Here is a 16,777-nt window from a genome sequence, read left to right on the forward strand (position 1 = left end):
TAAATAACTTGAGTATTTTTAGTATTCTTCTGTACTTTATTATTGGAAATACCTTAAATACTGAGGTTTGCAAACTTTTAAAAATTGTATTTATACACTGAAGGTAATTGGAGAGAAAAATCAAGTGCCACCACTGGGTTAACTCAGTATGAAATTCGGCACCTGTTTTCAGTATTTATACAGAATTCACATTCACTTTGCGTTTTTCCTTGAGGTGTTTGAGGTACAGTGAAACTGCTGTGAGGTTCTTATCACTTAGCAATCTGGTCTGGTTCCAGATGAAAATTTTGCAGTACCTCTCAGTGGGAGGATTGGTTTAAAAGGAACAGAAATCTGCCAAAGAAATAAAGACTTCATTATTGACATCAATGCTATTTTTAATCTGGTTTCCTAAGGAAATGAGGCTTAAGCAATCACAGTGTTTTTGAGTATATGTGTGTGTATATAGGTGTGTGTGAATAAGTCTTTCCCCCTCGTAAATTTTTCATCTGTTGACTGATTATAACCGAACTTCACAGATGCCTAGGATCTTCAAGATAATAAGTTCTTGCATGCTTCATGAAAATAAGTGATTGGGTAGAAGAAAAAGAAATTCATAGTGCTCATCCACTGAAAGAGCACAGCATGAGTTCAGCTTTTATTAGATCTCAAAATCCCTATGGGAGGGGGAGGTGAGACACATCTCCCTAGGCAACTGCACTTTATTGGCTCCTCTGCAAGCAGGATGATGTGGTGTGTCGTCCATATATAAATGATGGCCTAGTTTGAACAGAACAATGATGTTTAGAGTAGTTATTATCTACAGTATCTCAGGAGCCACATGTTACCTCTGGGCTGCCCTCTAATGAGGTGTTCATTCTCAAGGCCAGAGCAATATCAAGGAGCCGGTTTGTAAATGTGACCGAGGCATGGCTCCAGGACTCTCTATAAACCTAATGAGTCGTGGGCACTCACACTGTGCAGCCACACTACTGCTAATAGGCCAAGTGTGCCATCAACCATGCCCAAAAATGTTCTTAAGTAGCCAAGGGGTGAAAAGAGCATCAGAAACTCTTGTGAGTCCAGGTGGCAGCCTGGGGCAGCATTCCTGTGTGCAGAGTTCAGGAACGCTTTCCCCAAACCGAAGGTCATTCCCTTGAGAGCTGAAACAGCTCGCTGGCAATGGGGAACAAAATTAAGAAACAAATGAGAGAGTAAAGCACGACCTGGAGGAAAGTGGGTTTGCAATGTTAGCTTATCAGACAAGGGGGTAGCTGTCACTTAGCAGCTGGAGAAGATGCTTGGAAAACATTGTGATGAGGGCAGTACTTGAAACCTTTCCAGAGTGAAATACAGATGGGGATCTGAAAAGCCAAGCCAGAGTTAGTTCTTAATTCTTTTTTTTGAAAATCAAGTATCTAGTATCTTGGTAACGGTGATGACTACTGGGGTGGGACTCTCCCTCTTGAACTCTAGGTGCCTGAAAGTTCAATGCATCTTCTGTGTAAGATCATCAAGTTCCTTTCAAACACCCAGAGGATGAATCCTCCCCACTTATCTCAGATACATATTTTAAGGTGGAAGGAATTGCCCTCTGGAGACATCTTTCCCCTGCCTACAGAGGAAACCTAGCAGACTGGCCTCCAACAGATGCCTGACTTTTGGATGAGTGAGATTAATTGAACCCTGAGAGCAGGAGTCAAGAATTCAGGGTGTTTTGTCCTTACCTCTACCTGACCTTGAGCAAAGCTGCTCAGCGTACTACAAGCTCCCTGAGCAATGTTTTGCATTGCTGCCAGTAGAAGAGCCTTTACTAGTCCTGAGGAAAAATTGCAAGCAGAAGACTGACACAGGAGTGCTTTCCATCATGTCTTGGAGGGTACCTTGGCATGGACCCTAGCAAGAAAAAAGCCCTGTGCCACCAGCTACAGAAAACTCATCCAGGGGACAGGTTTCATTACTGTGTGAGAGGGAGAGCTGTAACCCCTCTGTAGCAGTGCACAACTTCTGCATCTTATCATGTGGTATGGTTGAAGCCCAAGGTTGGCCAACCATTTTGTTCAGGGTTCAGGTCCCCCTGTGAGCCCCAGTGCTCAGAGCAAGCTGTCCATCTTTGAACAGAAGAGATGGATTCAGACATACAAAAGTGTAAATCATTTCCATCTTTCCTCATCTCTTGGCTGTAGGGAGAGAAAGTCACTTTGGTACAAGCCTGACTGGAGCTGTGCAAAGGAAAGGGAACCGCAGATGAGAGAGCAGGCTGTCGTTTCTGTTCATCAGGGATGGTTATCCTTTCTGCAAGGGAATAAACAAGCAGTCAAAACAAAACAAAAAAAAAAAATTATTTGATGTACCATGTGTCTGATTTTTTTTAAATTGTTCTTGTAAAGCAGCAACCAGGCCAAATGCGTTAAGTGTCAATAAGGAGTGATTCAGACCTGGAGACCCTTTGAAACAGCTTTCTGCTATAACTTGTCTTTTTGCATGCAAGACTTAGGGAAAAATAGGAAGGTGGGTGGGTTTTTAGTTTTGATTTTTTTTCTTTTTAATATTATGAAAAGACTCACCAGACAGTCTCCCCTGTGGGACCACTCACCGATTCTGTAGTATTTATTCAGCATCTCTCTGAAACACCAGCATCTTAGAAGTTGTCTTCCTGAATTTACATTCCCAGTTCAATCATCTCCCACACAATAAAAGCTCCAGCGTTGGCTTGCCTTTAACTTCTGCATTGCGCAACACTCCATTGAAAGGGAGCCCTTCCTCCTAGAGTTTTTGCTTTTCTTAATACCTGCCAATCACCCTCCTTGCCTTTGCCCAAAGTTTGTTGTCTTTGCAGTTGGTCACAGCATGAGCTACCAAAAACCTCGCTGAGCTTGACGGGGTATTCTGTTAGCCTAACCCTAACACACGATCTTCCACCTCCCCGGCACACAAAGGGCCTTTTCACCGGCCCACCACAGCTCGAGGATTTCATTTCATGTGTTACAATTAATCTGTATTTATTGCCACTTATCTTAAATGGCTAACAATATCAAGAGTTTAAAAAGTGCTTTTAATGTCAAACTGGGTCAATTAAAACCCTACTTAAAATATTTGCAAAACTTCTAGCCTGAAAGTTGCCCCCTCACTCTGCTGTTAACCAAAATGTTTTAAATAAATACACGCAGCTTGAGGAGACTGACATTTGGTAGAATTCCCCTTGATATTTTAGTAGAATCCAAGATTAATTTCCTTACTCCTACATTCACTTGCTTTTTTAGAGAAGGAGAAAAATGAATAATAGTTAGATGGTTATAAATATTTGAAAGATTGTTTTGATCAATTAAAAAAAACCCCAGGACATAGCCTCAAAACTTTTAAGGCCAGAAGAGACCATTAGATTGATCAATCTGGTCTCCTTGAATTTCGTCTTCTTCTTCTGTGACCCCTAATAGCATGTGTTTAATTCTGAGCTTCAAACCATGGGCCACAAATAACGATTTTATTTCTTTTAGATTCCTTTAGTATAGTGTGTGGGCACAAGAAATAAAGTACTAGGACATATTAAAAAGTTAAATAATGAAAGAGCAGCGTTTACTAGTGTATGTAGGGTTTTGCTGAAGGTCAAAGATGGCTGGAGCAATCCCCTTTTCCCCTTCTAGAAAAGCCCACAGTTTTGCCTTGAACTCTTTTTGTTTTTTTGTTAAAAAAAAAAGCACTTCCATTTGCAGAATGGCCTTAATAAATTATGTGAAAGAAGTGCTGGTGTACTGCCCATGAGAACGCTCAGCTCTTCTGTAGTTCAGCCAAGGTTGCACTGTGTTAGGATAGTGACATACATGACAAGGAGAAGTCCCAAGAGGGACCCCCAGTAGGGCTTAGCTGCGTTGGATGCAGTAGATGCATGGAGTAAGCGAGATCCCAGGCTGGGGGAATTAAATACCTAAGCTAAAGGCCAGTCCACATGGAGCTATTTGGACTTTAAGCTCTGATCCTCAAACACACTTTCCATGAACAGTGACATTAATGAAGCTTGGTTTCCTATGGTTTTAGGTCATTTGCTTGGATTCCCAACGGTCTAGTAAGGTTTGAACTGTAGCTGAGGCATTTCTGTTAATTAGGGCATTCGTATTATCTTTATGGGTCTCTGATGTCCCTAATAAGGCTCGCCCCGCAACTTCTCTTTCCGCAGGAGAGATCGGTGAGTCTCTATCCAGCCATCTGTTTTCATAAAATATATAAGAAAGGACTGTCTTGGAGACAGCTACTCTTCTGTCTAATAGATTTGAAATTTGCCTGTGGGTTCAGAGTCTTTCAGGGGAGGTCATAAAAACTAAAGCATATGCACAAAGGGGCAGCAGGATCCTCTAAGCCTCGTGTTCTTTGGAAACAAGGTTAAAATGAAGTTGTCATATTTATGTAGTGTAAGTATTGAACAACTTGAGGCCACCAAATAATTTTGATCATTTCTTTAGTAATTTATTCTTATAGACTATTTAATTAAACAAATCTGGCTTTCTCATATGATCTCTAAGTCCATTTTTATGGTTAGGGATGGAAACATATCATGAAGAATTGCCTTTGTGTAAGAAATAACATGAAAAAATATCTTTGCTGCTTGCCATCCATAAAAAGAGTGTGATTATGTTAATTTGGAATAAAGCAGTTGTTCTTTGGTTATGTTCCTGTTTGGAAAGAGGTAGCTTTAGCAAGAGGAGGAGGAAGTTTCTGTTAATGCTTCCATTCAGGAAAAGGCTGTGATGTTATCTCAAATTCATTCCTTACTCCAGGTATCAGAAAAGGAGCTCATTCTCCAAACATGGATCCATAGGAAAACACACTTTGGTTTCACTGATCAGGAAAAAAATTGTATTTTAATGCTGTTTTCTGCTAGACTCAAGGGTTCAGGATTCTGCAGACTCTCAGCTCCTCATCTGCTTCCACTGGATCCAGAGAATGAAATAAGGAGGCTTTGCCAAAGCTTGACTGAAATGAAGGAGATGCTTGATTGAGTCCCACCAAGGGGGCCGGCAGAGAGGAGGCTGGGTACCAGTCCAGTATGGCACGGGCACCAGTCTAGTATTAACAAAATACAAACACAATTGTGTTGAAAATCTCTTCCTGCTGGGTGAGAAAGGGAAATGAATACAGGAAAATAAAACTTGAGTCTTAAAAGGGAAGGGGCTTTGAAGTGCAGTCTAGTTACAGCCTTGTATCACTGTAACTGTGGGAAAATGTGATGAGACAGTGTACCCAAGCACATTTGCTTTTGTTGGTTGGTTGATTTTTTGATTTGGTTTTGTTTTTGGTTTGGAGGGGGGGTTGTTAATTCTGCACTGTTGTGCGTAAGCAGGCAATGATGGATTGTCCTGGAGTTCTGTGCATAGTATTGAAGAGAGCTGGATTTAATTGTCCTGCATTTATTGTACAAAAGGAATGAATTATGAGCCACTTTACAGCATCTCCAGTGAAAGTGATTATCAGCACTGCTCCTCGCCAGAGATATAACTCTGTCAAGCAGACTCCCTCCTCTCTTGGGTTCCTCGGAAAAAGCTCGTGAATTTGCTGTCTCCTGCCAGTGAAAGCTCAGGGTGAAACACAAACCCAAAAGCTGCCAATAGCTATATATTCAGTTCAGATGTTGTAGGAATTTCTTTTTCCTCTTTTTTTTTTTTTTTTTTGTTTCTTTTTCCCCCAAGTGGAAGATCAGTCAGGATTTTTGGAGCATGCAACTGAAATAGTGAGCAGAATCTTTTCCCAGTTGATTTCTCTTTTGATTTTGTAGGTGAACTGTGTGGTTGAGAAGTCTTGGCTGTTGGCTTTAATTAGCTTTGACCAAGGCTCATGCACACTAAGAATACAATTGGTTGTGATGCCGTGGAAAGGCATGCTTCACCCCCCCACACACAACCATATCTCAGCTGTTTTCACACTGCTCCTCCCAGCAACACACAGATAACCCCAGAAATAGGTTTAAGCTGAGGTGGATGTATAAAAGGAACGTTATGAGCTCTGCCTGTGAGACTGTACAATAACTCAGCTGCAGGAGAGCAGGGAGTTTTGCTCTTTTCATTTTCTGTTGACCACTGCAGTGTAATAAAGGGTAGCAGGATGAATTACAGCGACCATAACGTTGCCAGCCTGAAAGATATTTTGGGAGGATGCTCCCCAATGTTGCAGAACAGCACCTGCAAGGGGAGATTTGTGTTAGGGTTTGTTCAGATCTGCAGAACTATTTTCAGTACCTTCAAGCGAGGTATTACTTCAAGTGAGGCTCATGCTGTGTGCTTTGGGGAGCTATGGGTCCTGTTAGCTCTGCTAGCAGGCTGCTTGTGCTGCCTTGCAAACAAACATGAGATTCCTGTGTGCTCACAGATGCTTTTATGCCTGGGATAGCCCAGATAAACAAGTGCAACAGCTCATAGAGATAACAATGTGTATGCAACTGTACAAACTCCTATAAATGGGTGCCTTTCTGCACCCCTCCATATGAACAAATTTCACATGGATTTATCGACAGGTCTACAATTGTCAGAAGGTCTGTTCTTCTTGAAAAGAAGAAGAAAAAGGGAAGAAAAGCCAAACTGTAAAAAGCCCCAGACCCTAATGGCACTACCAGGTAGCATGTGCAATTCATTTAACTATGAGCCTTACAAATGTGTTAGCTCATAGCTGTGGTAACACTCATGGCAGCAGTCCCCAGGCTGAAAACTGTCCTGCTAATTAATAACAGCTAAGAACAGAGGTTATGTGGAGTGTCACAGTGACAGGTCATGAATTAGGAGGGGAGCATTTGTGGTCACTTCTTCCGTATACAGAGAATTATTTTTGAAACAATTCCCTATGTAACTGTGTTCATGCATTTTGGAAAATCAGCTGTTTAACGCACAAACCAGTGATGAGTCCTTCCCTTCTTCCACTCTGTCATTCAGTTGATTTATTTGCAGTCCTTTGACTGTAGGTCAGAGGAGTATCAGCTGCAACAAAGGAAAAATTTAGGTAAAAGGACTTGGAAATTCACCTTGTGTTTTGTGGGCTGCAAAGATTGCCTGAATGTTGAACAGAGTGGCTGGGAAAAGTTGTGGGTTTAAATGGCTGGATGAGACTTCCATGTGACCTGGGAGTCATGGGAGGCCACTTGTCCGTTCTCCAGAAGTGGGCCAGAGTCCACACTCAAAATGACAAAATGGTCCTTCGCTCCAGAATGCCAATTGGTGGTGGCTTTTTGAAGGAATATAAGGGACAGGTTCATGGGGGGGGGGCGCAGGAGGAAGAACCACAACACAGTAGCATCAATATTTTATTCAGTGAGACTTTTTTAACTTTTCCTTTGCAAATAGCTGTTTGGTAGTTGCCAGATTCATCTGAGATGTGGGAAATAGAAGTTCATGTCTATTCTTGAGTTAACATAAGGAACTGAGTGTTTGATATGCTTTTTGAGTAACTCCTTCAGGAGGAGGATAACGATGGATGGAGCATCCCCAGGAAGAGCTATTCCAGAAGTATTATTGCATAGCAACTTATTGTGCGTTACCTATCATGGCCAATTTAATTGGATGGCATTGCTCTTCTTAGGATTCAGTACATGCAGATCCAAGGGCTAGATATTCAAGTACCCAAAATCTTAAGATAATTTGGCTTTTTAGTGAAATAGAAGTTAAGTGCTCAGTAACCAGAGCCTCTGCTGAAAGCTGGATTTTTCAAAAGGCCTAAGTCCTCAGACAGCAGTTTTGAAAACCTGGCTGAATTTCAGTGCAAGCCTGGCTTTAGAAACCTTTGTATATCTTCACTGAGCACAAAGGGACAGACTGTCTTGTAAGTTTGTGCCTTCATTAGGAGGAACCGAATCCTATTGATTTCAGCATGTATTATGGCTGGATCAGACCTCTTAGCGTGTGACCTGTTAGCACCATACTTAAAAGTACTGCCATGGCAACAGGGCAGCAACCCCAACGGCAGAGGAATGGGAAATGGCGCAAGGTGAAGAAGGGACATCCTCTTCTTATTGACGGAGGTTTTCCCATAATGGAAAAGGGGGACAAAAGCTTGATAAGTCAAGTGGCTTGATTCATAAGTGAACTTCGCCTAAAGTAAACACAATGTCGTATGTCTCTCATTTGCCAGTGAGATCATCTGTTTCTTTGTTAGGGAAGAAAATGTGTTTCCCTTCCAAGTCCAGGGCCACTCAGGCAATTTACATGAACAAATAAAGATGAGGTTTAGCAGCACTAAATAAATAAAATACAGCTCTAAGTGGCCACCAAAGAACAGAGCTGCTCGAATGGAATAGTACTGGGACACGAGCCAAGTGGCTGCTGTTTGCCATGCCTGCTTATGATTCCCTATCCAGGCACTGCTCAATGCTTCTTGCTGAGGTTGGGTTTGCGGCTGTAGCAAAACATATACTGGGAGATAAACAAGCTATGCTACAGATGAACAGCAGTCCAGAGAACATAAAGTAAATCTGTGCCATAGCCTTACAGAAAGTAGCTGGGCTCTTGCCAGAGCAGAGTGGATCTAGGCTGAATAGGGCAATGAATATTCTTCTCTTGGTAAAAGAGGTGGACAGCTTGTTTCTGATGTCTTCTACCAGCTGCATCCTATAGTTGTTCAAATGTATTAAATTGAGTCATTCCTAATTTTAATCTCTTTGAGATTAGGATCTGGCCAGCCTTTATTTTAATGCTTCTCACCATGAAACAGATGCATAAAATATCTCACACTGGGGGAAAAATCAAAACACTCCACCCAGATCTGCACTTCATCGGGCATTCAGCTAACATGTAAAGGCTCTAAGTGCTGTTGGTTCATTGCTATTTCCTCATCGCATTAAGAACTGATGTAAGTAAATATCAGATAGATAAGACTCTCTCCTTCCATCTCCAACTCAAACTGCAAATCTTCCAGTCTGGCACAGAACTGGCCACTGTGAGTGGGTCGTTGTGACATCCCAGGTGTTTTTACTACAGTTCAGTTTTGGGAATGAGGCTGATGCACCCAAAAAAATATCACTTATGTAAAACTGTTACCAGTCAAAATGCCTGGTACCACTCGCGACCAAATCACTCATTATGTAGCTTCCCCATGAAATTCCAGGGTCAAGGTCTGAGGTGGATTCACATGCAGAGCATTAGTCTGAGCAGAGACATGTCTTTGTTCTGTAGTCATGATGTTTTGGGAAAACTGTATGTTAGCTCCACCCATAGTGGAAGAGGCCTGAGAGTAGGAGATAGCTCTTGAACTGACAGCTTGACTATGGCTTCTGAATATGTTGTTATTTCCAATGAGTGGGAAGATGACTCACTTTGCTATGACCCAGTAGCTGAGCTAATGCAGAAGTGGTTCTCTGGTTTGCTCTGGAGTGAACGCCATAGCGCTTACAAATTTAAACTAGAGGAGCAGAGGTGCTGTAGGGTTTAGTATCAGTTCAGCATATGTGAACATAGCTGAGTGGTAGAAACACTGCAGTGGAGAATTGGTCTCCCCACCCTGTCCACTGCAAGTGAGATGTCTCCTGCTTTTGTCAGGATCTCACGTCCACAACTGACCAAACTGTTTCTGCAATGGATTTATCTCAAAAGAGTTATCTACCTGAAATGCAAGTGTTTCATCAATAGCCAATGGAAATGGGCACCTCCAGAGTTACTTCACACATCCTAATACAGTTCTTTAAGATGCCAAAACTTAATTTCTCTGCATTTCAGTGCTTCCTTTGACAATGGAATTAATCTCTCCAAAAATCTCCTGTAATCTGAGTTTCTTCTGTACTCATAGTTGTCCCTGACTTTCCAGTCTGAAAGTCACTGTGTGCAATCTGAACTTAGATCAATTACAAATTCTTCTGTCAATGTTGTAGCTGCAGTGTCACTCAGAAACTGTCTCAGGACTTCTTACGGTATGTTCTCGCCACAACAGAACTGCTGTGCGGGCAAGCTGCGCTGGGCTTCCTTTAGTTCCTTTATATCCTTATTTATTTGCTCAAGGTTCAGGAGGAAGTCTGGTTTGACAACCTTATCAAACCTCTATGCAGTTACATATGGAATGTTTAAATAACTTATTTTAGATCCCATCATTCTCCTTTTTCCCTTTCTTGCCTTCCTTGACCCCGTCTCTTTTGTGCCTTTGCACCCTGACCCCAAAAACGTGAATTTAACAGAAAAACACCTAAAGTGTGTGTATAGCATTTGACTGTATAGATAAGCTGTAATGAACCTAAACCAATGAAATCTTTCAGAAGTTGAGTTACTGTAAGATAAATGTAACTAATGTGGAAGCTGTGGGCTGTAACCTATGTGCAACGCAAGAGTTGGATGAGAATATCCATGGGAAAGCAGCGTGATGCAAGAGAGGCCAATGCTTTGCATCCCGATGCATTTGGCCCTTGGGTTTCACATCTGCTATCCTCAAGTGTTGCCACGAATGCATATTTGAGTTGCAGTTACCCATGTTGGTAGCTCAGCAGGTAGGATGTAGTTGCTCAGAACTGTTATTAGAAGTATTCTTTATATTAGCTCACCATTTTAAACACTAAGACCTGACTCCAGGTATTTGAGCGAGGCAATTATATTAGTTATTCAGGCATTGTAGGATTTCTCATGTATATCTCGGGAGTAGGAAGTATACCTCTCCAGAGAAACAGACAACTTTCTTAAGAGATTGATCTCACTCTCCAAGCATCTGTCTCTGCCTTGACTATAATGGAGCCTAAGTAAAGTGCTGTAGTGAAATACCTACAGTTAGGCAAAATCTGGGCTGGGAATTGGTACATCCCAAGGACCTTATGAGGGGAATGAACAGTGTAATTCTTCTTAGTTGACAGATAAGAGACTGAACTAATGCGCCCAAAGCAAAACAGAAAGTTTGTGGCAGATTTAGGAACTGATTGTGGGTGTTCTGAAGTCCAGTTATGGCCTTAACCATTTGCACACCATTCCCACTGCACTCAGCTGATGTTTTACACCCCTCTGAACAAAATATGTATTTCTAAGATACTGTTAAGATATCTCTATATTTTTAGGTATCTATATAAAAATATGCTGTTAAGATACACTTGCATTTCCCTGCCATACTACCAGACTGGTGTTATGGAAATGTAAAATTTTTCACAAAAAGGCTGTTTGGTCCAACCCAGCTTTGACTGATGTTGTATTGGAAATAAATCCCCTGAGTATTACTGAATCCAAAGACCTCACCTGTTTCAGGAAGCCCCTGAGCTGCAAAAGGCTGGAGGATGGGAGGGAATCAGGGGAAAGGACCCCTGCAGAGCTGCTCTGGAGTTTGTTCTCCTCACTAGACATCTGCCTTGGCCATTGGCAGTGGTGGGATGATGAGTTATATGGGCCTTTAGTGTGATCCAGTACCTCTGCTCTTAGGCTGTAGTGGTAGAAAATATTTATTGTCTGGTGAGCTCAGCCTAACCCTGATGGACCCCTCCCATGTCACAGCAAACAGCTACAAGTTGACAACACAACTTACTCCAGAAAGAGCGAGAAGAGCCTGGGTGGGCTTTTACAGCCTATCAAGGAGCATGAGGCATGAATTCAAACCTCTGTTCAGCTTTCCAACAACTGCAGTGCCATGAATGCAGTCAAGGATCTGACATAGTCTCACGGGATATTGTGATGGTGCTAAATTTAAAACCATAAGACTATTTTTAGTATAAACAGTTAACGGTATCCCACAAATCATACTGAGAGGCATGGTTCTGATTATAGATCTGTAACACGTTCACCATGATAAAAAACAGAGCCGCATCAGGTGATCTTGTTAACGCAATATTTGTACACTTGGGTAATAGATGCAGCTGTGGCCAAAAAAGTTTTTTAAAAAAAACAGTGGTTCTATTTTACTAGCAATTATTCATTTATAAACTGTAGCAGAGGAGTAGCTAGAATCAGGCAAGACCTGCTAGTCTGGAGGTCGAGAAGGACTATAAAATGAGAAACATGTTCCACTCTCAGGACAGACGTCCTTTCCCCTTTGCTGACTCTCCTCAACACCTGCTGCACTTCAGACATATGCTTACCTTCAAGTTGACTTAATTTTGACATAAACATTGCTTAAAGTTTAATATGTGCACATGGGGGTTTGCTGGATAAAGATGGGCTTAGGTGTGTTCCTAAAACGTTTCTTAAATTGCCCTTCTGAGTAGTTTAAATGTGATGAGAGAACTTCTGCTATCAGACTTGCTGATCTTGGTTTTGTAAGGGGCTGAGTGTGCTGGGAGATGCTGGAAGCATAGATCGTTCTCAAACGTGCGTTACTGCCAGGGACCGTAGTTGGCTATAGTGGGCAGCTTGGTGCGGGGTGAGCCACTATTGGCCCCAGGTCACTGGGCAGTGTGGGTGCTCACAGGGTTCACCACAACCATGGATGATGGGACTTCTTTGGAGGGTTAGACTAGATGACCTCTAAAGGTCCCTTCCAACCCAAAACATTCTATGATTGATTCTTACAGCATTGGTTTCCAATTCAATTTGTTCTGGTTCCCTTTGGCTCCAGTCAGCTGTTTCTGCAACTTCAGTGTGTGTCTCAACTAACTAAGACTGTGAGCCCTGAGGTATTTTGAGCTTGGGAAAAATACATGAAGGAACATACTCATTACTTACCTCACCTGTCCAGTCCCCAGTAGGTCTAAGGATTTACAAGGAGTTCTCCCAAGATTAGACATCCTGGTTTTTATGGGGCTGAGTTCAGCGGTTTGTGAGATCAAACAGGGAGCACTAAGCCCTGAATTTGTTTCAGATACTAAATTTAAAGTCTGATGGGGAGCTTGGGGACCTTGTTTTTCCTGCTGAAGAGTTTTATTATTTTGCAAACTGAAAACAAGACCTGGTGCATAAAATTCCAGGTAATCATTTTCTCTCAGAATATGTCATTTGCTTAAAATAAAAACTATTCATAGGTTTAATCTGGCAAAATTATACTTTGTGAAAGAAGACCGGTTGGAGATTTTATATTCCTTTACTCGGATAGCAGCACGAGCAGTTCTAGTTTGTAATTGTAGAATGATCTTTTGTCTTGAACTTTGATTTTACAACATCACATACAAAAGATTCATTCTTAAGTGCACATCAAAAGCTATTTTCATCCATTGGGGCCTTTGAGATGCCTTTGGCAATTAGACATCAGTCTGGTTTCTTGGCTTTTCATTATCACCCACCTGGCACTGTTTAGTCAGCTGCTCCCTCCTGTGATACATCCAAGATAAGCTCATGTTATGGAGAGGCAAAATTGCACAAATTCCCACCATCTTTGAAATGCAGCTTGTTCTTCCAGACTGGACGTGTCTTGGGCCCACTGGGCAATGTCCTGGAAGTTCACTTAAGGAGTTTTACCAATAAATGCACTTTCATCTAGATCACATTTGAAGAGGCATTTTTTGCTTCTCCTTCCCTTTGTAAGTCATCTGCATCCCGCTTGTATGAGCTCTGGTAGGGTGATCTGTGACTTAGTTTTCCTTTCTTTAGCCCAGATAATACTAAACTGAGACCTGCAAACCTGAGCACCCTCAAGCTGAGAGAAGCTTGACAGTGAAATCTAGCCCAGCTTCTGTTTTCATAGGTGATCCCAGAGGGATGCAATGAGTACTCCAGGTGTCTCGTTGTCCTGCGGGAAGGGAATTGTCTGAAAATGAAGTCCAGGTGTGAGTTTGGGGCTGTTTGCAGGTACTCATTCAGGTGCAGACTGTGTGGCTGGTGGAGTTGCTGATACCTTTTCAGGCCTGTGACTTTCCATTCAGTAAACATGCTGTGGCCTCCAGCTGTGCTGAATTTCATCTCTACTCCCCTTGTCGATGGCCTGGAAAGATGTACCGGGAGCATTTAAAACCCCTTTGGGATGATGCCTGGTAGCTCTCCATCCCGCAGCCTCTGAACCAGAGACTGCAAGCCAGTTCCACCTGAAGAGGTAGCCCGCCCAGCCTCAAAGAGGCCAGTAGTGGGACTTTGAGTGGAGGGAGATGGATGGGACTGGATGGACCAACAGCAAAGTGGCCTGGGGGAGGAGTAAGGGCTCCGTGGAAATGGGATGTTTCGTTCAGGACACATGGGGTCCCCACCATCAGGCAGTGGCATGGTGCCAAGGGGATACAGTGAGAGGTCCAACAGCTCGCATCTGCTGAGACAGAGCATGAGAATCAACAGTGGAGTCAGCCTCTCCCCCTTCCCATTTCTTCTTCCAAAAAATGGCTAATGTAAATAAATTGTCTGTTCACATGTGTTTTGGCATCTGAATGGAAACACTTGTCTGTGCGCCCTCATCAGCCCCGCTCCCTCCCTCCCTCAGCGCTTTTGCTAAATGAGCCTTTCTTGCTCAGCCTCAGCTCAACCCAGAGTTATTCTGTTGGTATTTCCCTCTTGGACTGATAACGAGCTGAAGGAGCGGGCTGTAAAGCTGGTGACATATACCAGCCCTAGTAATGTCCAGGAGCTAAAAAGTCCCCAAGCCCTGGTTTATGCAGCAGATAAACATTGGGCAGGGACCCAGGGGCTGCCCAAAAGCTGCGTGTCAGGCTCTGTACGTACTCTCTGCTTGCCCTGGTCTCTGTCGGAGCTCAGACTTGTTAAAAACTCCTCCCTTGGTGCTAGGAAAAGTATGGCAGTATCCATGGTTTTCCCTGGAACACCAGTCTTGCATGGAAACTCCTGGTGTGTCTATACCTTAACATTGTTGATAGTAAGTTACTGAAGGGGAAAATAACATATATTTAATAATAGAATTTCATTAAATGATGCTACAAATAGTTTATTGCAGGGAAAAATACTGATACAAATTCATTTTGACCGGGTCACTCTAACTTCGGGTTGTTTTGCACAGACAAGGAGAAGAGAGGTGGTAGGTCACATGTTGCAAAATGTTTCAGATGCTTCCAGTTGGAAAAAAAATATTCAAGCAATTACAGTGCCCCTTGTTAAAGGAGGAGATGGAAACATATTGTCAACCCCCTCACGATGCGCATTTCCTGTGCTGCAGGATAATCAACCACTGAAACATCCTTAATCTTGTTGGATTATTTGTGGCTGCACCTGCCTGAACTTTATCTCTCCTGATTAACATTTGATTAAATCCACTTTTAAAATGCCAGTGTGACTGCAGCACTGGGGGGGCACTCACAGAGAGTGTTTTGCTCTCCAACCTGATTGCATCTGAATTAATTATGCTAAGTGCAGTGACAGGAACAATATTGATGTAACAGAAGTTTATTAGGTTGATGTGGTCATTCAGACAAGAGGTCTGTAAGTAGCTTCACATGCTTCAGCTGTGGCCTCCCATGAGGAGAAAATGTCATCTCATTATTATTCAGATTGGCCTGATTTGGGTAATTTCTTTGTGGGAGCGAGGTAGTTTTGGCATCTCATTAGCTTACCGACATTTGCATGTGTTAATAGAGTTCTTGCTTGTTTTTTACCTTCTCTTCCTTCCTTACCATTGAAAATGGGAGTTTGGTGAAAATCAAGGAGTTGGGTTGGGAGGCTGAAAACTTTCTAGACTGCGTTTTGGACCTGCTGTGCCATCTTCCGTGTGCGGAGCCCGGATGCCACACACCAATGCGGGAAGGTGTTTCCTCTCCCCACGAACCAGGGAGCAGGGCTCCTGTGAGGACACAGGGGTGCCGCTGCCTATGCCAGCCCTGCCCCGCTGCATCAGCCATTACCTGTGCCAGAGGAAAAGGCCTGATGTCATTGTAAGGACATGTAGCATTCATCACATGTGGTTTGGGTTTTTTGTTCTTTTAACCTGTATTGTACACATAACCACCAGTGCCTCAAGCCTACCTAAGTTTGTTTGCCCTGGTGTGTGAAAACCCAGGAGCAAATCCTGCCAGCAACAAATGTCTTAACCATACTTGAACGTGGATTATATTCTTATCTCCAGTGGCAGAGTTAGTGGGCTCCCTTTTTAGCAGGCTGTGGTGCCATGGAGGGACTAACCGTGAGCAGCTCTGCTACGCACAGACATCCTGAGGTCAAAGGGGGATTCTTGGGCAGTGTTTGGCAGACCCTCGTAGAGGGAACAGGAAGCCGTATAGCGTGCAGCAGCGTGCTCTGGGTTGGCAGGGTTTGCTAAAGCCTGGGACCTCCGAATGCCCATTGTCACACTGACTGCTGGATCAGGCAGAGGATTGCATCCTCAGCAGTAGTTATATTTTAAGTTGTACAACTTAACCATAAAAATCCAAAAATTGCACTTGTACTGATTTGCATTGATGCAAATCCAGTTAGTCTACCTTGACCGTCTTTAATGGAGGATGCCATGAGGCACTTCAACTTCTCACAATCTAATATACAATATATAAGTGCTTGGAAATCTTACAAAAGAAGAGTGTTAAAGCAGTTTTCTCAGGCCTTGTGAACATCTGTATGTTGTGATTCTTCTCTTTTTTTTTTTTTCCACTAACAGGTGTTTGTGCATGATTTGCTTAAAGAAGTCACTTACCTGCCAGTCAGCCCATTACGGGGATGCGAGACACTGAACAGATGTATTTTATCTTGCTCTGGGATACCTCTTTCTGTTCTTCCAGATCCTGTGGCCCATTGGTATAAAACCATAGCTCCATAGCTTTCTCTGGAAACTAGACAGCTTTCCTCTCCTATCAGTTGATGTTTTGAACCTATAATAAATCAGGAAATGGAAAGGGAAAGGTGTGCTTTTTGATTAGAAGAACTCCCCCCCCCCCCCCCCCCCCCCCAAATGAGTAACAAAAACCTTTTCTCCTAAATATTTTAGTTTTTTTTCTTCCCCCACTCCCCTTTCTGAAAAGGAAAATGAAAAGTCCATTAACTCATTAAAACAGAAACTTGGGGGAAGATTCCTG

General features: G+C 42.7%; 1 protein-coding gene across 1 annotated transcript in view; it reads left to right on the forward strand.

The window, feature by feature from the left end:
- The window catches only part of TRABD2B (TraB domain containing 2B), a 292,849-nt gene that overhangs the window by 188,728 nt on the left and 87,344 nt on the right, over positions 1-16,777 (forward strand). The gene's annotated exons all lie outside the window — the stretch shown is intronic.

Source organism: Phalacrocorax aristotelis, chromosome 6, assembly GCF_949628215.1.
Source record: "Phalacrocorax aristotelis chromosome 6, bGulAri2.1, whole genome shotgun sequence".
In the NCBI taxonomy this organism is placed as follows: Eukaryota; Metazoa; Chordata; class Aves; order Suliformes; family Phalacrocoracidae; genus Phalacrocorax; species Phalacrocorax aristotelis.